This window comes from Leopardus geoffroyi, chromosome B1 (assembly GCF_018350155.1).
Source record: "Leopardus geoffroyi isolate Oge1 chromosome B1, O.geoffroyi_Oge1_pat1.0, whole genome shotgun sequence".
NCBI lineage: Eukaryota > Metazoa > Chordata > Mammalia > Carnivora > Felidae > Leopardus > Leopardus geoffroyi.
Window position 1 is genome coordinate 32,580,528 of NC_059327.1, and position 27,359 is coordinate 32,607,886.

The 27,359-nt window shown below is 40.0% G+C and overlaps 1 long non-coding RNA gene across 2 annotated transcripts in view; it reads left to right on the forward strand.

Moving 5' to 3' along the window:
* Nucleotides 1-18,516, forward strand: part of LOC123587254 — a 46,792-nt gene extending 28,276 nt beyond the window's left edge. The window contains exons 3-4 of one of the 2 annotated variants that reach the window (XR_006707199.1): nucleotides 6,387-6,523; nucleotides 18,150-18,516. This is a non-coding gene — a long non-coding RNA (uncharacterized LOC123587254). Of the gene's footprint in view, nucleotides 1-6,386; nucleotides 6,524-10,891; nucleotides 11,312-18,149 lie in introns of those variants that run through there. The other variant, XR_006707198.1, reaches the window with a different exon arrangement.
* Nucleotides 18,517-27,359: the final 8,843 nt, after the last annotated feature.

Here is a 27,359-nt window from a genome sequence, read left to right on the forward strand (position 1 = left end):
CCCAATCCCATTTTTCTTTTTACTTTGATTTTTACATTTGCAATTGAGGAGTTTAAAATTTTTTTATGTAGTCAATTTATCAATTTTTTCTTCTATGGTTTCTGATTTTGAAGTTTCCAGGAAAAAATCTTCCCTGCCCTAAAATTTTAAAGGAATTCACCCATGTTTTCTTTTAGTGATTTCATATTTTCATCACCTTACATGTAAATATGTGACCTATTTTGAATTTAACCTGGTGTAGAGTGAGAACATTGTTTGAAACTTTTCTCTTTCCAAATCTCAGTTGTCCGAATACCATTTGTTGATATGAGATTTACTTTCATCCCACCTATATTTTGGCTAATGTCTGGACTTTTTATCCTGCTCTATTTTTCTGTTTATTTGCGTCCCAATATCAAAATATTTTAATTGTTGTGTTTTAATAACATGCGTTTTTAGTAGGACAATTCTATATTCACTACTTTTTTGTTTTTCCAAAAATGTTCTGGCCCTTGCTCTCTTAATTTACGTATATCGACTTTAGAATCATCTTTTCCAGAGGTCTAGTATATAAACAGAGTTTCCATTTTTATTCATTACATTCTCTTTCTTTAGGTTTTAGACAATTTAATGTGATCTTTCCCTCCGATGACTGAGAGATCATCACCGACCCAAACTTTACACACCTCTCTTTCTTTCCCAGGATGAGTACATCCTGACAGACTTTTGAACTCTCACATGCCCCCTTCCTGCTGGGGACCCTGCATCCAACAGGCTGAATCCTACCACTGTGACAGTTCAGCAATTCAGGCTCGAGCAGGATTTTTTTTCCTTTTATGTTTATTTGTTTTCGAGAGAGAGAGAGAGAGAGAGAACGAGCAGGGGAGGGACAGAGAGAGGAAGACAGAGGATTCAAAGTAGGCTCTGTGCTGACAGCAGAGAACCCGACATGGGGCTCAAACTCAAGAACTGCGAGATCATGACCTGAGCAGAAGTCAGATGCTTAACCAACTGAGCCACCCAGGTGCCCCTCGAGCAGAACCTTGAGGACACATTCATTCATGCTGCCAGCAATTTGTTAGCACCTTCTTGAATATCCAGGAATAATGCAAATCTAATAAGAAATGAACAGCCCTATTGGGGCATCTGGGTGGCTCAGCTGGTTAAGCGTCTGACTCTTGATTTTAGCACAGATTTGTGAGTTCAAGCCTTGCATTGGGCTCTGTGCTGACAGTGCGGAGCCTGCTGGGGATTCTCTGTCTCTCAAAATAAATAAATAAGCTTAAAAAAAATAAAAAGAGGGGCGCCTGGGTGGCGCAGTCGGTTAAGCGTCCGACTTCAGCCAGGTCACGATCTCGCGGTCCGTGAGTTCGAGCCCCACGTCGGGCTCTGGGCTGACGGCTCAGAGCCTGGAGCCTGTTTCCGATTCTGTGTCTCCCTCTCTCTCTGCCCCTCCCCCGTTCATGCTCTGTCTCTCTCTGTCCCAAAAATAAAATAAACGTTGAAAAAAAAAATTAAAAAAAAAATAAAAAGAAATCAATAGCCCTATTAGAAGAAAATTATGAAACTTTTCTGAAGGACATATACAACGACATATAAATAAAAAGACATATTCTGTTCCTGGAAGGGACCGTTTAATGATATTTTTCTCTAAATCAATTAATTATTTGATGCATTCCAATAAATATATAAGTGTGATTCTCTTCTCACTTGAAATGATATTTTAGTTATTAAAAACATTTTTTTTTAGTTTATTTATTTAGAGAGGGAAAGAAAGAGAGAGCGAGACAGCAAGCACGAGCAGGGGATGGTCAGAAAGAGAAGGAGAGAGAATTCAAAGCAGGCCCTGCACTGTCAGTGCGGAGCCCCATGTGGGGCTTGAACCTACAAACTGTGAGATCATGACCTGAGCTGAAGCCAAGAGTCAGACGCCCAACCGACTGAGCCACCCAGGTGCCCCGGAAACAGTATTCTAAAAGTTCTGAGAGAATAATGGGAGAGCTTTACAAATATTCTGTAATGAAGAGTACTGAGGAAAACATCTTTTACCATGATAGTAATCAAAACAGTGTGGTACCAGTGAGGGCCAATGGAATAAAATATTGGACCTGGAAAAGGGCGAATTATATGAGAACTTGGTTTATGATGACATGACATTTCAAACTGGATGAGGAAGTATAAAGTGTTCAAAAAATGGTAATTTTGAGATACCGGTTGAGACACTTCAATAAAACACCAGAAATACAGCTTTGAGTACTGCTCCTCAAGGTGTGGTCCACACACTGTGTGTTTGTGGTCATGAAGAGGGAGGTCCTGAAACTGAGTGCGAGCATTTAGAAACTTTTATAGTGATTTGACATTGCCGTGACCTTCAAACGTATGATCGTCCCCCCGAACAGAGTATATTGCATTATGGAGGTTGAGAATGCATGGTATGTGGTGAAGGTCATGGGCAGTGGGATTTAAAACAGTTTTGAAATTTCAGTAACTAGTAATTATTAATAGATTATTGATTGTTTTAAGAAGTACTAATAATTCTTTTATTTCTTAGCCAAGGCGGTTTTAATCTCATCGTTGAACATTATTAGCTTAATGAAGTACATGGTTATTATTTATTTTCTAGCTTTAGAACAGTAATAACCCCAGAAAAGGCATAAGAGTCATACAAGGCACTCCTGTATTCTCCTACCCAGATTGCCCCATGGTTACCATTCTATCACGTTTGCCTTATCACTCGTTCCCTCTTTCAAGGTGCGGACACGGCAGATAATACTTTCCGAAATGGCTAGAGCAACATGTCATTGTTCCACATACTCTTCTAGAACTCAACAAAAAGTGCGGTCTGTGTTCTCTGTTCTTGACCTCCTTGGATGTGTGACTACTGTAAACAATGGCATACAGCATAAGCGAGTTTATGTGACTTCTCGGATTAGGTCATAAAAAGGATACACCTTCTGCCTGCTTCTCTCTCTTGAGACACCCTAGGAACCAGCTGCCATTTTGTGAGAAAGCCCAGAACATACGGCTAGGCCACATATAGATTTTCCAGTCAACAGCAATCAGCATCAGCTTGGCTGACAGCCAATGTCAACCACCAGACAAGGGAGTGATGATTTAGCTCCAGCCTTCCAATCTCCCAGCTGAGGTCACAGACAGACATCACGGGGCATAGACAAGCCCCCCAATGCCGTGTGCTGTCTGAATTCCTGACCCACAGAATCCATGAGCATAATAACTGATTGTTCTCTGCCACTCACCTATAATAACTAGAACAACACTTTCATGATCTTTTCTTCTGAGTCATTAGAGAACAAATTACAGGTAGGAAGCCATTACCTGTTAATGTTTCCTAAAAGCAAGGACAGCCTCCTGCATAACCACAGAGCTGCCATTAAGTCAGGAAATTAACATTGAGACAATACTAACTTCTAACCCCCAGATCCCATTCGCATTTCACTGACTGCCCCAAAAGTGTCCCGTACAGATTTAGGATTCAGTCCAAGATCACATGTTGCATTTGGTCGTTTTATTTAGTTGCTTTCCATCTGGGACCACTGCTCAGGCTTCATTTGGATTTTCTGACTGTGACAATTTTGACAAGTGTGTGGGCAGCTTACTTTGTAGAATGTTTCTTGGTTTTGGTTTGTCTGATATTTCCTCTTGATTACATTCAGGTTATATAATATTTTCAGGAAAAGCACAGAAGCGACTCCGTTGTTTTCTAATATATAGGAGACACACATTTCTAAAATTTATCGCCAGGTTAAAATTGTGCCTGCCGTGTTTCTCCATTGTAAAGTTAATGAATGTTTTGTACTTGGTATTTTGTGTCAATTTCCTGTTCTTCATCAAAGTTTACCCCACTAGTTCAAGCGTTCGTTAGTGATTCTTTGCTTCTTCCGGTTACTACTATTGGGGCTGCTAAATGTTGATTTCCTAATTCCATTATTTCTTCTGCATTTATTAGTTGACTTTCTGTTACAAATGAGAGTTTTCTCCTTTCTCGTGTATGTATGTCTGACTCATGGTTCCTATTCAATGCATTAATCTGTAACTTAATCATTATTTTATACTCAGATTGTCCCAGATTGGGTCCATGAGATAGTTTTCTTCATTCTTTGGGCACTTCCTTCCTCTCTGGCACAAAAAGATGCTCTAGACCTCCAGCTTCCTGGCTGCTTTTGTAAACACTTTTTAAGTGTTGTCTATAGCTACCTTCACACTCTTGTAGGTGCATTGTATAGTAGGTGTGTATTTATTAAAGTTGTTGTACCATTTTATACTCTCACCAGCAGTGTGCGAGAGTTTCAGTTGCCTACATCGTTGCCAACACTTGGAATTGTTAATTGTTAAAAAAAAAATATTTCCTTACGTAAATAATCGCTACCCCCAACTTGGGGCTGAGCTCACAACCTCTAGATCAAGAGTCACATGCTCCACTGACTGAGCCAGCCAGGCACCCTGGGATTGTTAATCTTTTTAATTTTTAACCATTCTAATGAGTCTGCAGATGTATTTCACTGCGGTTTTACTTTGCATTTCCCCGATGACTGGTTATGTTGAGCATATTTTCATGTATTTTGCAACCATTTGCATATCTATTCAAGCCTTTTTTAAAAAATGGAGTTATTTATCTTTTTGTTATTGAGTTGTAAGTGTTCTTCCTTTTATCGTAGTTGACATTGAATGTTATATTAGTAATGGTTTCAGGCATCCAACAGTGATTCGACAATTCTGTACCCCATACAAAATGTGGATTTATAGAGAAGACTTCTCTTTGCCCACTGAATTCCTTTGGCATGTTTGGGGAAAAAGAATTTACCAAATATAAGTGGGTGTATTCCTGGAGTTATTTTACTGTTTCAGGGAGCCTTACGTCTCTCCTTTTACCAAACCCTTATTTTTTTGTGTCTTAATTATTATAACTGTATAGTAAGTCATGAAATCAGATAGTGTTATACCAACTTTCTTCTTTTTAAAAACTATTTGTGCTCTTCGAGGTCTGTAGGAATTTTCATCACAGATTTTTTGATTGACTTGCCAATTGCTGGTCATATCGCCTGCAGAGGGAGAGATGAGGATTATGCTGATTCTATAAATCAATCTGGAGAGGATTAACAATACTGACATTTCTGATCCATGGACATACCATATTGCTCCACTTAGGTCTTCTTTTTTTTTTTTTTTTTTAATTTTTTGATGTTTATTTATTTTTGAGAGAGAGAGAGAGAGAGAGCACGAGTGGAGGAGGGGCAGAGAGAGAGGGAGACACAGAATCCGAAGCAGGCTCCAGGCTCCGAGCTGTCAGCACAGAGCCTGATGCAGGGCTCGAACTCACGAACTGCGAGATCATGACCTGAGCCAAAGTCAGTCACTCAACCAATTGAGCCACTCAGGTGCCCCTCCAATTAAGTTTTCTTTAATATCGCAGAGAAATATTCCTTTTTTTTTCTTCAGTGAAGAGGCCTTGCATATCTTTTGTTAACTTTAATATGCCAAGTTATTACAATTTTTGTGTCATTTGTGATTATTGCACTTTTTGAAATATACTTTTATTAGTAAAGAATAGTAAGAAAGTATTGGGGGCCTGTCTTTGTTTTTCACTTCATGTTTTCTAGAGATTTAATCTTATACAATTTTTCAAAAGACCCAGGCTACAAGAGACTGTCCTTCACCACGGGGAGTTAGAAATGCACACTTGTCGGGGCGCCTGGGTGGCTCAGTCGGTTAAGCGTCCAACTTCAGCTCAGGTCACGATCTCGCGGTCCGTGAGTTCGAGCCCCGCGTCGGGCTCTGGGCTGACGGCTCGGAGCCTGGAGCCTGCTTCGGATTCTGTGTCTCCCTCTCTCTCTGCCCCTGCCCCGTTCAGGCTCTGTCTCTCTCTGTCTCAAAAATAAATAAAACGTTAAAAAAAAAATTTTTTTTTAATAAAAAAAAATAAAAAAAAAGAAAAGAAATGCACACTTGTCTAGAGATACAAGGCTGAGGTCTGGGCAGTGCTTTCAGTTTTCATCATCTGCCAAGCATTCCTGGAAAGGGGGCAAACAGAGCTAGGGCAGTGTGTGCCCAACTGGTTTGGAAAAATGGTCTGGAAGGGCACGCATCCATCCTGCTCATCTCCCATGGCAATTCCTTGCTGAAAGGGAGGCCGGGAAACGTAGCTTTAGCTTGCTGACGTGGGCCCAGTTAGAGCTACTATTATGGGAAAAGGGGAATATGGACACTGACAGAGTGGTGGGACAAATGACACTCTGTCACTGTCGATCTTTCTGGATGCCTAAGTGTCAATGCACTCCTGCCTTCCAACGCAGCATACATACTCACACCTCTTCAGATGAGACATCGTAAAAGGCTCGCTCGGGTTAATGGCTAGGATCTCAAGCTGCTATGCATTCTCCTCCCTCAAGTCTGCAGGTGGCTTCTCATGATCTGATGACCTTCTGTGGACCAGAGAACCACGTACCAGTGACAGACCCCAGGGAAGGGCTCCAGCTCCATGGAGGACAGCCAGGGTCATCGCCATGCCAACCACCGGGAATAGAAGGTCCAAACACTTCTGCCTATTGCATTTTGGTATCAAAGCGGCCACGGACGGCAGCACCGAAGAAAACAATGCTTTACTTACATAGAAGGGGGACAGAGCAAGATTAGGTTCAATAGCGTGCCAGCAGCTCTCTCCCGGCAGTGACACAGGGCAGTTGGGCTATGCTCACCCTTCCTGTGCTGCAGTTGAGCAAACTCTGTTCCTTTCTCGTGGAGGACAGATATAACGATGGGGTTGGCCAGGAGCCATTTGACACACAAGCTCTAAGCAGAGACAAAAGAGTACTTATTGAATCTGAAACAAGAGAAGATATTCTCACACAGGGTGATAAGCCTGCCCAGACCATGTGGGCTCTTTATCTCTTGGTGTTCCAGGCCCAAGGCCTGTTCCTATGCAACAGATGGGGGGGGGGGGGGCGGGTAGAAAGACTGCACGCACGAGGCTGCCTTCCCCAACGCTAATAACACAAAGAACACAGGCTTGTATACCCTCCTAAAGATGCACATTGAAATGGTAGACTAGGTCAAGGACAACTGCAATAAAATCCTTATTTGGAAAAGAAACGAATTGTAAACGCCAGCCAACAGTGCTCCATAGCATCGATTAATTCTTGCAGGGCCAATTGTGAAGGCTCCTGGCCTTAGCAGTAGAGTGACTTTTAGTGCAGACCTCTGGGACGAACTCTCTCTCCATCCCCTAGTTTAAAAAATTTTTTTTTTCAACGTTTATTTATTTTTGGGACAGAGAGAGACACAGCATGACCGGGGGAGGGGCAGAGAGAGAGGGAGACACAGAATCGGAAACAGGCTCCAGGCTCTGAGCCATCAGCCCAGAGCCCGACGCGGGGCTCGAACTCACGCACCGCGAGATCGTGACCTGGCTGAAGTCGGACGCTTAACCGACTGCGCCACCCAGGCGCCCCTCCATCCCCTAGTTTTATACTGAAGTAGATACCCAGACAGTCTGGCACAGACCCTTAAAGTCTGGGTCACATGGACAGCCTGTTTCTTGCCGGTGCAGGACATGCTGGGCCCCTCTTCAAGGGAAACAGACGAAAGTGTAATTGAATCATTCCATCTGGGTCAAAGCCCAGGGCCTTGCATTGATACACAGTCTTTTCCACGGTGTGTCGGAGGCTTTCTCATCTGGCTAGGAAGTAGCACCTGCCATTCCTCTCCCATCTCAGTAGCTAGAACTTTCCGTGTGGACACAACTGGCTGCAAGAGAACAGGATACGTAGACCTGAGCTAAGTAGCTCTGTCCTCACCTAAAACTTAGGAGTTCTATTACTAAAGAACTAAAGAACGTAAATGAAGGATACTTGTGAGCAATTCGTCTATCTCGGCCACACGCATGATGTCTCTCTTCCACACCACACTGGTCCAGTCGTGGAACTCAGCTTCCAAGGCGCACGTGCGCACGCACACACGCACACACACACACACACACACACACGCACACTTCTAGAAAGCTTTCGTTGGTGATAAGAGACTACTCAGTTTGGGAGGAGAGATGGCGTTTATGTCACAAATGATGAAAGTTATAAGAAACACACCTTCTTATTCTTTAAAGAGCCTCATCCCTTTCACTCTGTTCCTCAGCCCCCCTTCTGCTTTTCTCTTTACTTTGCCTGCTCTGTACTTCAGATTTGCTCCTCAGCCTTATTGCTGGGTACTTTAGATTCCTTTCTGTGTACTTGGCTATTCTAATTGCCCTGACAGTCTCATTTCTACCCAAATGACATTGCTAAGGGATTTTGCTAAAGAAAGACAGTTCTTAAAAAAACAAACAAAAAAAAAAAAAAAAAAAAAGAAAGACAGTTCTTTAAAAGGAATTCAAGGGCCCAGCGTTAAAATTATGATTTTGTGTAGGGTAGAGAAGAGAGTGGAAAGAAAAAAGAAAAATGTAAAATATGTAAAATACATAATTGCATAGTGAGACTATGGAAATTTTATTTTTCTGTTATTTTATGAATATTATTATAGAAATAGATTTGTAATGTAAAACATGGATTATGTTAAATAGTTATATTAAAGAATCAATAATGTTTTCCTGAAAATTGGTAAACATGTTGCATAATTTTTTTTTTTTTGAGAGAGAGGGCACAAGTAAGTGAGGAGCAGAGAGAGAGAGAAAGAATCGTGTGAGCGGCAGAGAGCACAGAGAGAGGGAGAGAGAGAGAGAGAGGGAAGCAGGGCTCACCCAATGTGGGACTCAAACTCACAAACCTGAGATCCTGACCTGAGCGGAAGTCAAATGCTTAATTAACAACTGAGCCACCCAGGTGCCCTGTTGCATAAATTATATTCAGCCCAGCCTCCTATTTGCATTTCTATAGGTAAAAAAAAAAAAAAAAAGAGGAGAGATTGCATAATAATAGCTAACATTTACTGAGTGCTTACGATGTTGGTAGGCAATTTACTACATACTGTATATGAATTAACCAATTGAATACTTATTACAACCCTATAAAGTAAGTACTATTTTCGTTATTTCCATTTAATAGATAAAAAAGCACAGAGAGGTTAAGTTACTTGTGCAAGCCCACACAATAATATTCCGAACACTTGGAGTGCTTATTATATGCACTGTTCTATGAACTATACACATATTCATACCCGAAGTTCCAAAGTAATGCCCGAAGTTCCAAAACCTCCCACAAAAGACCACCAGAGTCGTAAGTCAAAGCCAAGCGGCAAGGGTCGTTTATTGCAGGTTCGAACCTGGACCTCTGCGCACTCGTTGCCGGTGACGCTAAGAGGCCTCGATCAGGGTTGATACAGCGTTTTTATAGACAGGGACAAATAGCACAGGTGAGGTTTCAAATTATGAGGGGCCTGATTAGTCGATTTTAAAGTAAGGACATTTGTTGTTTTCTGATTGGGCGTCCTTTGTCTGTCCTTTGGCGGGAAGGCTTTGTCCGTTACTTGTGGTGGGAGGGAAAAAAAGGGGGAAGGGGGTAGGTGAGGAATGTGCTAAGCAAGCAGGTTTACAGAAGCGAGAAACGCCGGTTAGTTTATGTACAATCACTCATTCCATTACATATCAGACTACATTTAGGAAGGTTTACAACCCATTCTACTACACAGCGGGTTACATTCAGGAAAGGTCTCACAATGCTCATAGCAAACAGCAAGCAAAACAGACTTCTCAGCAATTGTATTTCTTATCAAAGATCCATAATAAGCAGAAAAGAGAACCTAGCTTTAAACTAAGGTAGGGCTGTCATTTGGATTGTTCCTTTCACATACTATCTAATTCTCACCTGAACCCTAGGCGACAGGCATCACGATCCTCATTCACAGATGAGTAAACTGAGGGCCAGAAAGTTTTTGTAACTTTGCCCAAGGTTACGCAACTAGTAGGTGGCAAAGAGTTTGAATCTGGACAGTCTGGGTCCAGGTCCGTGCTCCTAAACTTTGCACCCTTAAACATTAATATTCAGGGGCGCCTGGGTGGCTCGGTCGGTTGAGCGTCCTACTTCGGCTCAGGTCATGATCTCGTGGTCCGTGAGTTCGAGCCCCGCCTCAGGCTCTGTGCTGACAGCTCAGAGCCTGGAGCCTGTTTCAGATTCTGTGTCTCCCTCTCTCTCTGCCCCTCCCCTGTTCATGCTCTGTCTCTCTCTGTCTCAAAAATAAATACACGTTTTGGGGCGCCTGGGTGGCGCAGTCGGTTGGGCGTCCGACTTCAGCCAGGTCACGATCTCGCGGTCTGTGAGTTCGAGCCCCGCGTCGGGCTCTGGGCTGATGGCTCAGAGCCTGGAGCCTGTTTCTGATTCTGTGTCTCCCTCTCTCTCTGCCCCTCCCCCGGTCATGCTCTGTCTCTCTCTGTCCCAAAAATAAATAAAACGTTGAAAAAAAAAATTAAAAAAAAAAAATAAATACACGTTTAAAAAAAAATTTAACAAACAAAAAAACATTAATATTCACCACGTAAGCTTGTATCGTAAAGCTAACGAGTTTACCCTCTCAAACAAAAGGGTCCTTGCAGAGATTGCCTTAAGAATACCGAAGTCGGGGATGTAAAGCCTGGTGAAGCGTCTGACTGCTTGGTCACCTTGTGGGTTAGTAAGGTCTGTGCAATACTGCGGAATCTAGTTGGGTGCTTCCATTCACAGCAGGGCGAGAAGACTCCTACGAAGGCAGGGTTTGAATTACAGCAACCTAAAAACGAAGTGAGACCCTCGCCTGGAAAGTAAACATCAGAATGCTTATTCAAAAAGCAAAGCCTGGATTTGTTAGGCTCTCTTGAGAGATGCCATCATTATTAAAGGCCGTATACCAGCTGGCTTCCTGTGCTCGGCAAAGCCTAATGATGCTGACAGGTCACATAAGCTTGCACTAATGGGCTTGTGTTTTATTTATTCAGGTGCCGATTTGACATTTCCCAGCCCCGATGAATCTATGGATTTGGAAATAACCGGGTCCTCTCCATATATACTGTGATGTTATCTCCCCCAATGAAGGAAGTGGGAAACAGGAAAGGCCTAGATTCCCTGCAGATAGCTCTTATGGTTTACAATGAGAATTCCAATACTACGAAAAGCACTAGGCAGAATTTAAAACACAAATCATTGGTGTTTAACGTGATATATTGCGGAGAAATTTCTGGCACTGGAAGTCTTTCTTTAAGCAACACTTCCACACAGCGCCAACTAAATAATGGAACAACATCTGGACGCCTTCTAAATCGAGTATGAAAGTATGTATTTCTCCCATGACACAGATGAGACCAAAAGGCAACATTTCCTAAAATAAAAAAATGGAGGGCAAATTAAGCAGTGGCTAAGGGAGACTCTTGTGCTTTTTTCCTTTTATATTTTAAAATAACTTTTATTAGTGAAGTAAAACGAATATACAGAAGAGTGAGCAAATCGTGGATGTTTATCTTGGCACATTTTTACACGCACCGATGCAGCCACCACTTGGACCCAAAAAGCGAATGCCACCGTGGTCTCAGAGTCTTTGTGTCCTCTTTAAGCCCCTGCCATCCAAATTAATCACCATCTTGATTTATTTTTTATAATTTTTTTTTAACATTTATTTATTTTTGAGACAGAGAGAGACAGAGCATGAACGGGGGAGGGGCAGAGAGAGAGGGAGACACAGAATCTGAAACAGGCTCCAGGCTCTGAGCTGTCAGCACAGAGCCTGAGGCGGGGCTCGAACTCACGGACCACGAGATCATGACCTGAGCCGAAGTCGGACGCTCAACCAACTGAGCCACCCAGGCGCCCCTTATTTTTTAATTTAAGTGTAATTTAAATTATTTTATTTAAAAAAATAAATTGTTTTATTTAATTATTTATTTATTTTGAGAGAGAGAGAGAGAGAGAGATTGAGCATGCATGCGAGCAGGGAAGGGGCAGAGACAGAGGGAGAGAGAGAATCCCAGGCAGGCTCCACACTCACAACTGTGAGATCACGACCTGAGCCGATATCAAGAGTTGGATGCTTAACTGACTGAGCCACCCAGGTGCCCCTAGTTTTTATTTTAGATTCTAGCACAGGCACATAAACCATATAAAATATATGTAAAATATAAAAAAAATAATCATAAGGCGAAACTTGTAATTATCACACCCGTCAAGGGATAAAAGTTGACCAGCCACACGGTATCCTACCACATGCCCCATCCCTCTAGCAGGAAGACAGATGCTTATTCAGGTAATATAAAAATCATTTCCTGGTGCTATAGTTTTCCTAACCCATTGTGTATCCTCAAACAAAGAAAGTTCAGTTCTTTTTTTTTTTTTTTTAAATATGATATTTAAGGGGTGGCTACCTAGCTTAGTCAGTAGAGTATGCAACTCTTGATCTTGAGGTTGTAAGTTCAAGCCCCACACTGGGTGTAGAGATTACTTAAAAATAATATCATTTTTTAAATCTTTATTGATTTTTGAGAGAGAAAGAGAGAGAGAGAGAGAACTAGGGAGGGGCAGAGAGAAAGGGAGACACAATCTGAGGCAGGCTCCAGGCTCTGAGCTGTCAGCACAGAGCCTGATTTGGGTCTTGAACTCAAGAACCCTGAGATCATGACCTGAGTCTAAGTTGGACGCTTACCCGACAGCCACCCAGGCACCCCTAAAAATAATGTCTTTAAAAACTGTTATTTTTAATCTGAATGTAACTTTTAATCTGAAGTTCCCCCTGTATCATCATATTTTATTTGTGCATTGTATTTGTTGAAGAAACCGGGTCTTTATCCTGATAGTGTTTCCCATTATCAGGTAATAATGACCCAAAATTTCAAACCTGAGCATTTCAAATATGATCAAACCCATAACTCCAAATGGCAATTTATAGGCAATACAAAAGATGTAGTGACTTCTTAAAATACTTATGTAGATGCACTCAGCACATCCAGTATAGCTTCTACAGGAAATCAGGAGAAATGTTTGATTGTTTTCCTTTAAAAAAAAACAGTTAAAAAAAATGAGTTAATTCCCTATCATCCTTCAGAGGTAGCCAGATTCTTAAAACATTTTTACAAACTCATATATTCAACTTGCACTTTCTACTAGGGTGACAGTAATTACTTTTGAATCCGAGAAACCATGCTGACCTATTTAAAAATGTAAACTATGGTTTTCATTGTTTTTCTTTAGTTAGTGAATTTTTTTCAGAGAGATAAATTTTCTTATTCATGGACCATTTAAAATATTTTACTCTTTTTATCCTTACTGCTGTTCACCCTGTCCACCTTTGGCGCATGGAAGCTTCTTCAAGTTGCTGTTGTGTCTTTTTGATAATGCTCCAGTACTCTCTGATAGCCTACTCACTATGAGAAGATACACTATGCTTGTTTGTATATTTCTTGCCCAAGGCCTGGAATTAACAATTTCTTCAAGAAGCTTTGGCTTCCTTTAATGGAAAATGATATTTCAAGATCACACCCTGTAGGCTAAGGGTGTGCATTGAGAATGGACTATAGATATAGAATATAAAACAGAGGAGACAACATTGTCATATGTGATAGGGGATTAATATCCAAAATATGGAAGGAACTTTACAATTAAAATACAACAACAAAAACAAATAGCCAGACTAAAAAAATGGACAAAGGACTTGAGTAGACATTTCTCCAAAGAAGACATACCAATTGTTAATAATCATACGAAAAGATGCTCAATGTCATTGATAATTAGAAAAACACAGATCAAAGCTACATTGAGATATTACCTCTTATCCATCAGAATGGCCACTATCACAAGAATAGAAAACAAAAAATGTTGGTAAGGATGTGAAGAAATTAGAACACTTGTACACTGTTGATAGGACTGTGAAGTGATGTGGCCACATGGAAAACAGTATGGAAATTCCTCAGAAAATTAAAAATAGAACTGCCATAAGATCCAGCAGTCCAACTTCTGAGTATATACTGAAAAGAATCTAACACAGACTTTCAGCAAGGGATCTGCACACTTGTGTTCACCGCAGCCTTATTCACAATAGTCAATAGGTAGAAGCAACCAGAATGTCCACCAACAAATGAATGGATGAGGAAAATGTGGTACACACAATGGAATATTAGGCAGTTTTTAAAAATATGGAAATCCTGTCACATGCTACAGCATGGATGAAACTCTAGATTAGGCTAAGTGAAATAAGCCAGTTGCAAAAGGACAAATACTGTATGATTTCACTCATCCTAAGTATCTAAAATAGTTAAAAATTACAGAAACAGAAAGTATAAGGGTGACTGACAGGGCCTGGGGAAAGGTGAAGGGTTTATTAGTGTTTCGTAGGTACAGAGTTTCAGTGTTGCAAGATGTAAAAGTTCTAGAGATCTGTTGCACAACCTGTAAATATACATAACGTTACTGAACTGTAGACTTAAAAATGGTTAAGATAGTAAATGCAATGTTATGTGTTCTTATCACAATACAGTTTTTTTTTACAAGATGTTAAATCAATAAGCTAATGTTCTATTTTAAGAAACCTGAAAACAAGAGCAAACTAAATTCGAAGTAGGCACATGGAAAGACGTAATAAAAGAGTATAAATAAATGAAATAGAGAATAGAAAGATCGAGGTGTCTGGATGGCTCAGTCGGTATAGCATGTGACTTACCATCTGAGTGTTGTGAGTTCAAGCTCCACTTTGGGTTGGAGCCTACTAAAAAAAGAGAATAGAAGGACAATGAAGAAAGTCAATGAAACAAAGGCTGTTTTTCCTGTCTTTAAAAAATATTTTTAACGTTTATTTTGAGAGAGAGAGAGAGCACGCGCGCGTGCGCGCACACACACACACACACACACACACACACACACACAAGTGGGGGAGGGGCAGAGAGACAGAATCCCAAGCAGGACCCACACCATCAACACAGAGTCCAACGTGGGGCTCGAACTAACGAACTGTGAGATCATGACCCGAGCCAAAATCAAGTCAGACGCTTAAGTGACTGAGCCACCCAGGTCACAACAGGGGCATCTGGGTGGCTCAGTCAGTTGAGCCACCGACTTGATTTTGACTCAGGTCATGATCCCAAGGTCATGGGATCAAGCCCTGTCTCGGGCTCCAGGCTCTGCATGGAGCCTGCTTGAGATTCTCTCTTTCTCCCTTTCTCTGCCCCACTCCCCTGCTCGTGCTCCCTCTTTCTCTAACAAAAAAGAACAACAAAAATAAATAAATAAAAGAAAAACAAAGTTGATGACCTTTTTAGCTATACTGAGCAAGAAAAAAAGAGAAAAGAGTCAAATATTAATTTCAGAAATGAAAGAAGGGTCATTACTATTGAGTTTATAGGAATAAAAAGGAATATGAATGAATTCCAAGAACAAAAGTATGATAATGAATTAGATCATCTAAGTGAAAGGAAAACTCCAGAAAGACACAAACTACTAAAACTGACCCAAAAGGATATACAAAATCTGAATAGAACTCTAACAAGTAGAGCAATTCACTTAGTAAAGGCCAGGTCAAGATGGTTTCAGCAGCAAAACTACCAGATGTATAAAGAAAAGCTAACACTAATACTTGACAAATTTTCTCCCCAAACGAAGAGGTAATACCTCTCAACTCCTTTTGTGATGTCAGTATTACCTGACACCAAAAGACATCATAAGCAAAGAGAACTCCACACCAATATCCTTTATGAATATATATGCAAAAATCCTCAACAAAATACTAGCAAACTTGAATCCAACAACATAAAAATGATTATACATCGTGATTAAGTAGGATTTATCTCAGGACTGCAAGGTTGGCTCAACATACGAAAATGAATCTGTATCATAATTCAAATTGACAGCATAAAACACAAAATGGCGTGGTAGTCTCAACAGATGCAGAAAAAGTCTTTGACGATATCTAACATCCTTCGTGATATAAACAATCAATGAACTAGGAATATAAGAGTGTATCCTCAACTTGACGAAAGACTTCTATGAATAGACCACGGCTAACATCGTAATGTTGAAGAACTGACTGATTTCTCCCTAAGATCAGGGACACGATGAAAATGTCTACTCTATTTTTTTTCCAACATTGTAATGAAGGTTCTAGCCAGGATAATTAGACAGGAAAAAGAAATAAAAGGCTTATTTTCCCCCCCAACCCATTTTTATTGAAAAGTAATTGACATACATCACTGTATTAGTTTAAGGCATACAGCATGATAGTCTGATTTATATATATTGGGAAATAATTACTACGGTAGGTTCATCTAAAATCTATCTTCTCGGATAGATACAATAAAAGGGAAAAAAAAAGAAAAATGAAAAAAAAATCTCATAATGAGAACTCTTAGAATTTATTCTTTTAACAGCTTTTCTATACATCACACAGCAGTGTTAGCTGTCGTCATTATGTCGTACATTACATCCCTAGTACTCATTTATCTTATCACTGGAAATTACATCTTTTGACCAACTTCTATTTCCTTCTCTTCTCACCCTCTGCCTCTGGTAATCACAAGTCTGATCTTTCTCTATGAGGGGTTTTTTTTTTTTCCTTATAAAAGACATCTTGATTAGAAAGGAAGAAGTATAATGATCTCTATTTCCAGATTGTTACATGGAAACTCCTAAAGAATCCACAAAACTCTATTAAAAGCAATAAATGAGTTCAACAGGGTTTCGGGACACAAGATCAATACACAAAAATCAACTGTGTTTCTACATACTAGCAATGAACAATCCAAAAATAAAACTAGGAAAACAATTCTATTTATAATAACATCACTATAATAAAATATTTAGAAATAAACTTATAAAAAGAAGTACAAAGCTTTTGCTAAAAACTAAAAACCACTGTTGAAAGATGTTAAAGACATAAATAAATGATAAGATATTCCACGTTCATGAATCAGAAGGCTTAAAACTGTTAAATGGCAATACCACTCAAACTGATCTACAGATTCAATCCGATCACTATTCAAATGCCAATTGCCCTGTTTACAGAAATTGAAAAACTGATCCTAAAACTCATATAGAAATGCAACAGATCCAGAATAGTCAACAATCTCAGAAAAGAAGAAAAAAGTTGGAAGACTCATGTTTCCTGATTTGAAAACTTATTACAAAGCTAGAGTAAATAAGACAGCATAATACTGATTTAAGAATAGACTTATAGACGGGCGCCTGGGTGGCTCAGTCAGTTGAGCGTCTGACTTCGGCTCAGGTCAGGATCTCGCAGTTCATGAGTTCCAACCCCGCGTTGGGCGCTGTGCTGACAACTGCTGACAGCCTGGAGCCTGTTTCAGGTTCTGTGTCTCCCTCTCTCTGCCTCTTCCCCACTCATGCTCTGTCTCTATTTCTCAGAAATGAATAAACATTAAAAAAAAAAAAAAAGAATAGACTTATAGCTCAGTGGAACAGAATCAAGAATCCAGAAATAAAACCTAGTATTTACCGTGGGGGCGCCTGGGTGGCTCAGTCGGTTAAGTGTCCGACTTCAGCTCAGGTCATGATCTCGCCGTCCGTGAGTTCGGGCCCTGCATCGGCTCTGTGCTGACAGCTCAGAGCCTGGAGCCTGTTTCTGATTCTGTGTCTCCCTCTCTCTCTGCCCCTCCCCCGCTCACGCTCTGTCTCTCTGTCTCTGAAAAATGAATAAACCTTAAAAAAAATAAAAAATAAATAAATTTAGTATTCACGGTCGATTGATTTTCAACAAGAGTGTCAAGACACTACACTGGGGGAAAGAATAGTCTTTACAACGTATGGTGCTGGGACCACCAGATAGACAGCAGGAAAAAGAATGAAGTTAGACTCCTATCTTACACCATATACAAAATTAACTCAAAATGGATCCTAAAACAAAATGTGAAAGCTAAAATATAAAACTCTTAAGAGAAAGCATGGGAGTAAGTATTCGTGACTGTGTCAGGCAGCGGTTTCTTAGATAAGACTCTAAAACCACGAGCGGTAGCATAAAAAGTAGATAAATTGAACATTATCAAAAATAAAAATTTTGTGCATCAAAGGACACTATCAACAAAGCGAAAAGGCAACTCTGTGCTTTGAGATGGTCTCCAATGGTAACCTCCTCGAAAAGATACAGACCTTAGTGGGGAGATGCCTGGGAATTCTCCTTCCTACCCTTCCCTGTTACTCACGTGTAGCCTCAACACTTTCCATTTTGTGCACTTTCTCTCCAACATGGGACATGTTTCTTTCCAACAGGAAGTGTCCCTCCTGGCACCGAGGGACAAAAATCACCAACTGTGGAAAACCTGATTCTTGATCAGTGAAACTTTCAAGGACAGATCTTGATCAAAAGGGAGAAATGTGAAAATAAGTCAAGGAAACCTCATTTATCATGAAGCTGGGGAGCCCTGAAGGGGCAGTTCTCGCGCATACACATTTGTCGCAGTCTAATAGCCAGCAGGAAGAAGGAAGATCCCTCCCTGTCCCAGAAACAATGCACTAACCGCCACATACAGCCAATAAGAAATCACCAGGACTCACGTTCTTTTTGGTGAATTTTTGTTCAAAACATTTCTCCTCAATTTCCTCTTAAAACCTAATAAAAGTTGACTTTCCCTTTGTCTCTTCAGACTCCTCTATGTTTTCCCCGTAGTTTGAGTTTCTCAAATTGCGCTTTCTCAGCTATTCTCAAATAAACTCATTTTGCTAATAAAATAAGTGGCTAATTTGTCTTTTTTAAAGCTTATTTATTTATATGTAGAGAGAGAGAGAGAGAGAGCAGAAGAGGGGCAGAAAGAGAGGGAGAGAGAGAGAATCCCAAGCAAGCTCCATGCTATCAGCAAAGAACCAAATGTGGGGCTCAGTCCCACCGACCCTGAGATCATGATCTGAGCTGAGATCAAGATGCTTATCTGACTGAGGCACCCTGTGACCCGCTAATTTGTATTTTTAGGTTGACGGTTTAATTTCTTGACTCTATAGGTTTAAGTCTTTTGCCAAATTTTGATAATTTTTCATCTATGATTTCTCTGAGCACCTTTCTACCTTTGCCTTCTTTCTCCTCTCATTCAGGAAGTCTAATGACATAAATGTTAGATTTTTTTTTAAGTTTACTAATTTTTGAGAGAAAGAGAGTTAGAATACATGTAAGCAGGGGAGGGGCAGAGAGAGAGGGAGAGAGAGAGGATCCCAAGTAGGCTCCATGCTGTCAGCACAGAACCCAATGTGGGGCTGGATCTCACCAACCATGAGATCATGACCTGAGCTGAAATCAAGAGTCAGACGTTTAACTGACTGAGCCACCCAGGCGCTCCCTAAATGTTAGATTTTTGTTTTATTCCCACAGGTCCCTTCGGCTCTGTTCTTTTCCATTCTGTTTCTCTCTGTTGTTTTAACTTGGTTAATTTCTATTTTTCTAAGGTCTCGTTCACTATTTCCTCTGTCTCCTCCAATCCCTTGAGTCCATCCAGTGAATTCTTTATTTTGGTTGTTCTGAAATTTCCATTTGATTCTTTGTTTATTTCTTTGGCACAAATTTCCATTTTTTTTTTCCAGTTGTTTTGAGTCTGTTGTTCATAATTGCTCATTTAGGTTTGGTTTTTTTTTTTTTTTTATCATATGTGCTTTAAAAATCTTCACTGGATAATTCTATTACTTTTGTCATCTCAGTATTGGTATCTGTTGACTGTCTTTTTTTCATTTACTTTGAGATCTTTCTGACCTTCCGTGTAAGAAGTGATTTTTCAATTAAAACACGGATATTTTAGGTATTATGTTATGAGATTCTGGATCTTATTAAACCTTCTGTGTTAGTAGGCTTCTTCTGGCACCTGTCTGGCTAGGGAGGAAGGGAGATGTCAACTTGTTACTACCAGATGGTAGAAGCCAAGATTCCTCACTTAGCCTGAATAGATGTTGAATAGTGGACATCCTTGCTTTATTCCTTGTCTTACTGGGCAAGGATCTACTCTTTCATCATTAAGCATATGTTAGCGGTAGGTTTTCATAGATGTCTTTCATCAAGGACCAATTGAAGAAGTTCCCTTCTATTCTTAATTTGCTGAGGGTTCTAAATAAGGAATAAATGTCTCTTGCTGAGCGTTTTTCTGCTTCCATTAAGAAAACAGTCCAATTTTCTTTTGCAGTTTGTTAGTATGGTGAATCATATGGATTGATTTTGTCATCGATTAATTTTTAAATGTAAAACCAACTTTGCATTCCTGGAATAAATCCCACCTGGTTGTGATATAGTCTACTTTTATAAGGCTGTTCAGTTTGATTTGCTAAAGTTTTATTAGGAATGTTTGCATTTTTGTTCATGAGAGATATTTGTCTCTAAGGGCTTTTTTTTTTTTTTTGGTTTGTTTTAACATCATTGGTTTTGGTTAGTGCTGGTCTCATAGAATGAACTGGGAAGTAGTTGACCTGCTTCAATTTTTGAGAAATATTTTTGTAGAATTAGCATTTACTCTTTAGATATTTGGTAGAATTCATCATTAAAGCCATCTGGTCTTACAGTTTTCTTTGCGGGTATGTTTTTTAACGTACAAATTCATTTTCTCCAATAGATATACAGCGACTCGGTAATCTATTTCCTCTTGAGTGAGCTTTGGTAATTTATGTTTTTCAATAAATTTATCAACTGTGCCTAATTTTCAAACTTATCTGCATACAGTTATCCATAACACTGGCTTGTCGGAATTTTAATATACGTAAAATGTATAATGATGTCATCTTTCGTATCTGATATTGATCATTTCTCTCTCTCTACTAAGCCTCAGACTCAACATTATTGACATTTTGAACTGGATAATTTTGCTGTGGGGGCTTTCTTGTAGGGTGTTTAGCAGCATTCCTGGCCTTTACCTCTTAGATACCAGCAACACACTGAGTTGTGGAACTCTGTAATATCTTTAGACATTTCGAATGTCCCCTGGTGCGCAAAATCACCTCCAAAGGAGAATTGCTGGGTTGGAAGTTTATTGCTTTTACTGATCTTTGAGAAATACTAGTTTGTTTTTAATGTTTATTTATTTTTAAGAGAGAGACAGAGACAGAGAGAGAGACAGAGACAGAGAGACAGAGGAGATGCTCAGAGAGAGCTGGAGACATAGAATGAAGCAGACTCCAGGCTCTGAGCTGTCAGCACAGAGCCCACAGCAGAGCTCGAACCCACAGACTGCAAGACCATGACCTGAGCTTAACCGACTGAGCCACCCAGGTGCCCCTGGGAAATAAATACTAGTTTTTTACTTCATTGATTCACATCATTTTTTATCTTCTACGTCTCTACTTAATATGTTCACTCTCTTCTCTAACCTTCTGAACGTACGGAATGCAATTACAATAAACTGTTCTCATGTCCTTGTCAGCTAATTCCAACATCTGTATAAATTCTGTGTTGACTTTAATTGATTGATTTTCCCCCTCACTATGGGTCATATTTTCCTGTTTCTTTGCCTACTTAGCAAATTTTGATTGGATACCAAACATTGTGAATTTTTAGCTTATCTTAGGCTTGGATATACAGTAAAACCTTGGATAGTGCGTAAACTTGTTCTGTGAGTACTTCGCAAGACAAGCAAACATTTCCAATAAATTTTAATTTGATACATGAGCGATGTCTTGCAATGTGAGTAGGACGTGACGCCGAATGTCACATGATCACAACTGAGCCAATGGTTCTTCTCTCTCCCTCTCGCTGCGGGATTCTGGGAGATTGTTCCCGTGCTTGGATGCTCAGTCTCAGTCCGTGGTGTTTGGCAGGACATTGGAAGGTGCTCACAAAAGGCACTAGTGTATTTTTTGTCACTTCACAGCACCTATGGACAGTCCTTTGCTTTTCCATACAAGAGTAAGCTTGGGAATGGTTTGCTTCATTCTAGATCATTGGATAGGTTCCTTGTTAAAGTTGCACGAAAAGAAAAAGATTCCATTGAGCCAATAGATAGCAGGGATGTCATTAGTAATGGTGAAAGTCATCCTACACTATAACCCCCCTCTCTCGTCTCCCTCACACCAGCCACGAAGGTTTTCAAAGGTAAGTGCGAGTTAATTTGTTTATTTTTCTTGGTATTTTGTATTTTTTTATTATTTCATATTGTATTACAGTATTGTTAGCATTTTGGGGTTGGATATTTGAATATTGAATATTTCGGGGTGGTGGGATGAATCATCTGAGTTTCCATGATTTCTTACCGGGAAATTTGCTGTGATATACAAACTTGCTTTGTATTACATGCATGTTTCCAGAACGAATTATGCTCGCAAGCCAAGGTTTTACTGTATTTGCATTTCTATACAAATTCTTGGGTTTTGGTTTGGTATACAGTTATGTATGTTCCATGGACACAGTTTGATTCTTTTGGTTCTTGCTTATTGGGTAGGACCAGGGCAGGGTTTAATCTGGAGCTAGTCATTTTCCACTATGAGAGCAAGATTCTTATGAATGCGCCGCCTAAAGCCTCATGAATTATGAGGTGTTCCTGACTGGCTGTTAGTCCTATGCACTACTCTGAATCCTGTGAGGACTGTTCCCTTTAATCATCTCATGCCATTCTTGCCTCAGCCTGGGTAGTTTTCTCACATATGTATACTGATTTTCACCCTGCCTACGGGTCCTCTGGGACTACTCCATCATCTCTGGTACTCTGCCTGTGAACTTGAATCACCGTGAGCTCAGCTCTATCTTCCAACCTCTCCTCCATGCCCCACCTGGGACTTCCCACCCCGTGCTGTGGCCTGGAAACTCTTCAGGGGCACAAACCAGTCAGCTATAGTGTTCATCTTACTTTCCACCTCTCGGGGGGTACTGTTCTGTGTTGCCTGTTGTCCAATGTGTTCAAAACTTTGTGTATATATTTTTCCAACAACCAACAGTTCTTTTGGTTAGGAGGTAAATCTGATCTTTCCATTGTATTCAGAAATATAAGGCTATGTAAATATACTTTAAAACTCTGAAAAAAAATGTGTATGTTCTCAGCAAAATATAGTTTACCAAATTCAATGTAGCAACTAGAAAATGTGAAGAAACATAAAGCTACAGAATAAATTAAAACACAAAGCTGTGCCTAAAGTAACATCAGGATCGGATAGCTTTACAGGCAATGTTTATAAATTATTCAAGGAGCAGATAATTCTAGTCTTATACAAAATGTTCCAGAGGATAAAAAATGAAGGAATGTTCTCTATTCATTTTATTATGCTAATGTAACTTTGACACCAAAACCATTCAAGGACAAAATGAGAAAGGAAACTTTTAGGCCGACCTTGTTATGAATTCAGATGCATAAATTCTAAATCTATCGACTATGGTTGATTCACAATAAAGTTTCAACAAATATGCATTGAACTAATGGATACCAGACCTTTAAAACATTTGATTTGAGGTTAAATATTTTCATGTGATATTTTCCCTCTCATTAAATGAACACATATTTTGGGATAAGTCAGTTAAGTGGATGATTTAATTCTGACTTACTGTGAGCTCTCATAATGAGAATTAAATAAGATAATCCCTTCTTTGTAATTTTTTTTAATGTTTATTTATTTTTTTTTATTTAATTTATTTTTAAAATTTACATCCATGTTAGTTAGCATATAGTGCAACAATGATTTCAGGAGTAGATTCCTTAATGCCCCTTACCCATTTAGCCCATCCCCCCTCTTTTTAATTTTTTATTAAATTTTCCAAACCTGTACAAAATGGAGAGAATAGGGGCGCCTGGGTGGCGCAGGCGGTTAAGCGTCCGACTTCAGCCAGGTCACGATCTCGCGGTCCGTGAGTTCGAGCCCCGCGTCGGGCTCTGGGCTGATGGCTCAGAGCCTGGAGCCTGTTTCCGATTCTGTGTCTCCCTCTCTCTCTGCCCCTCCCCCGTTCATGCTCTGTCTCTCTGTCCCAAAAATAAATAAACGTTGAAAAAAAAAATTTAAAAAAAAAAAAAAAAAAAAAAAAATGGAGAGAATAATAAACCACAAATGTATATTCATTATGTATATTCAGCAATTATTGTAATTTTTCCCCATTGGATGAATCAATTTCCTCTTTTCTTGAAGTCATTTAAATATAACTAAATATATGTCACTCCTTCCTCCATATTTCAATACGGGCCTAAAAATATGGATACATTCTTACTGAACTACAATGACATTATTCATATCCAGAAAAATTAATAGTAAATAATAATAATAATAATAATCCTTTGGTGATTTGTGATAACCAGACCAAAGTCATACTTCTTCATTTATCTCAAAAGTATTTTTTTTTTTTTATAAAATATTTTTTTTTTCAACGTTTATTTATTTTTGGGACAGAGAGAGACAGAGCATGAACGGGGGAGGGGCAGAGAGAGAGGGAGACACAGAATCGGAAACAGGCTCCAGGCTCTGAGCCATCAGCCCAGAGCCCGACGCGGGGCTCGAACTCACGGACCGCGAGATCGTGACCTGGCTGAAGTCGGACGCTTAACCGACTGCACCACCCAGGCACCCCTCTCAAAAGTATTTTTGTATTTGGTTCATCTGAATCAGGATCCAATAAGAAATCTACACATTATATTATGTTGTCTATCATTATCAAGTTAAAAAAAATCCAGAACAATCCCCCATCATGTTTTTGCATGCTATTTACTTATTTCAGAATCTGGCTGGTTGTCTTATAGAATGTCTCATTTTCTGGATTTGTGTGGTTTTCCTGGTGGTGTCATTTCACCTGCTTCTGTTCCTCTATTTCTCATACTTCCTGTAAATGGAAGTTAGCTCTAGACCTTGATTAGATTCCTGTCTACTTTCTGGGCCAGGATACTTCATGCTATGTGCTTTGTATTGCATGACAACAAGAAGCACAAAAATGTTTGGTCTAGCTGTTAGTGATAGTAAGTTTGACTACTTGTTTTAATGGGCGATAGCAGGATTGTGGGCTTTGTTAAGTTTCTCAACAATTTCTTTTCTGTTTCACTCACTGATGATGTTTGACTGGATCAAGTATTTCACTATGGCTTCCAAAATGATGCATCGTAGGGGCCCCTGGGTGACTCAGTGGGTTGAGCATCCAACTTCGGCTCAGGTCATGATCTCACAGCTCGTGGGTTCCAGCCCCATATCAGGCTCTGTGCTGACAGCTCAGAGCCCGGAGCCTGCTTTGGATTCTGTGTCTCCCTCTCTCTCTCTCTGCCCCTCCTCCACTCGCTCTCTCTGTCTCAAAAAAATAAATAAAAATGGTGGCTTGTATAAATTATTATATTTCTTCACTCATTAGCTGACTGTTTTTTGAAAAAAAGAACATTTCCTTACCGACTAAAGCAATTTGGTTACCCTGAAATTAGGATAAGTGACAAATCCTATTTTAATTGCCAGTCTCCTGCATAAAAAGTCGGCGCCTTGGTTTTTCCGCTTGTGTCCCCAGGGGCAGGTTTTGGTTTTAGTTTCTGACATTGCCCGTGTTTGAGTTTTTCTTTTTATCATGAAGAACTGTGGGTATTTGAGAAACGTCAATGTGTTTATTTATGTATTCATCCGAACAAACTTTATTATAAAGAAACAAGAACAGAACATGCACAAATAAAAGACAACAGTATCAACAGTAACAAAAAGTACAGTCTCTAAAAACACACGCTACAGGGGCGCCTGGGTGGCGCAGTCGGTTAAAGCGTCCGACTTCAGCCAGGTCACGATCTCGCGGTCCGTGAGTTTGAGCCCCGCGTTGGGCTCTGGGCTGATGGCTCAGGGCCTGGAGCCTGTTTCCGATTCTGTGTCTCCCTCTCTCTCTGCCCCTCCCCCGTTCATGCTCTGTCTCTCTCTGTCCCAAAAATAAATAAACGTTGAAAAAAAAAATTAAAAAAAAAAAAAAACACACTACTAACATTCCACTATTGTTATAGTTCTTGTAACACACATGCCTGGTAAGCAGCTGGGGGTGATTTCTGATCACCTGGTGGTTCTTGATGCAAAAATAAAGAGTAGAAAAACCTACGCAGATCAACTGTACAGCTTACGGAGCACAACATTCTCATGTTAAGATGTAAAATTGATCCCAGAGGACATTATTACTCCTGCAAGACAAGTGAGAGCCCCGAAGTTCCGAGAGGTTGAGGGACTGGCCCAAGGTTAGTCTATCAGTTCGTGGGCATGGCAGGGCTCTGACTTGGGTTAGGGGCAATAGTAAACTTCAGTGTGTTTAAATCAATTGTTTTCCCTAACGTTATTGAGGCACAAATTGTCCCATCTTGACCAAAAGGAGTCACAATGCTGGTTATGGTATCCTTTGATGATGACCCTTTTGTCTTAGAGATTTTATCTTTGAAAGCTTCCTTGGTTTTTCTCTTGAAAATCATTCTTGAGGAATGTTTGGATTGTAGATTTTTTATGAAGTTTCTTCCAAGTACACACGGAAATTTGGACTCTCTGTGAATTAAATGTTGCCAAGAAGATGTCCCTCTGGATTTCTTGTAATGACTCATTTGCACATTAGCAGTAAATGGATTAATATTTTCCCATCTTTTTTTCTTCTATGTGTTCAGTGCTTCATTCGGCAAATATTTATTGAATGCTGAATATATTTTAGGCATTATTCTGCTTGCTGAATAAACAGCAATAACCAAGCAAATCAATGCTCCCGCTAAAATAAAATTTACATTATAGTAGGGGAGCTAGGAAATAAACAAGATAAATAAATGAGTATAGTGTATATTATAGTGACAAGTGCTAAAAAAAAAAGTGGATAAGAGAGATAGAAAGTATGTATATGTGTATGAGGGTTAGTGGAGGGGTGTTAAAATTTTAGATAGGGTGACCAGAGTGGGCTTCATTGGGAAAGTGATATTTGAGTAAAGATCTGAAGGGAGTGAAGGACACAGCATGTGGGTATCTGGACGAAGAGCATTTCAGCATGGTCACCTGAGCAAAGGCTGTAACTGGAAATATGCTTAGTGCTTGTTCAAGGATTGGCAAGGTCAATATGCCTGGAACACATGATGCAAGGGATCAACAGGGGGTCAAGAGGCAATGGTGGGGGCACGTCATGTAAGGCCTTTGGGGTGTCAGTGAGAATATGTCTTACTGACCTTCAACTACAAAGAGTGTAATTGACCAAGGGCCCCAGCTGCTGCGCTCTGAAACCCACCGACGCTTTCTAGGGCTGCTTCCTTCCACACTAAAGCAGGCTCATTTCTGCGAGAAAACGGGTAATGGGTGACCTTGACCAATGGACTTGCCAAACATTCCTTAGATTGATTGGAGGTCTAGGATGCTTCCACTCAGTCTTCCTTCCCTGTCTCCTTTCCTGATAGTCAGACTTGCTTTGTGGTCTAATAACGATCTCACTTTCTCCCAATTCCCTCCTCATTCTCCCTCACAGACATGACTCCTAATAAAATCTTTGCACTTTGTCTTTCCCAGATAATGTTTTATTGTGAAAAAGGATACAAATCACAAAAGTTACCATTTTAGCCAGTTTTAGTTGTACAGCTC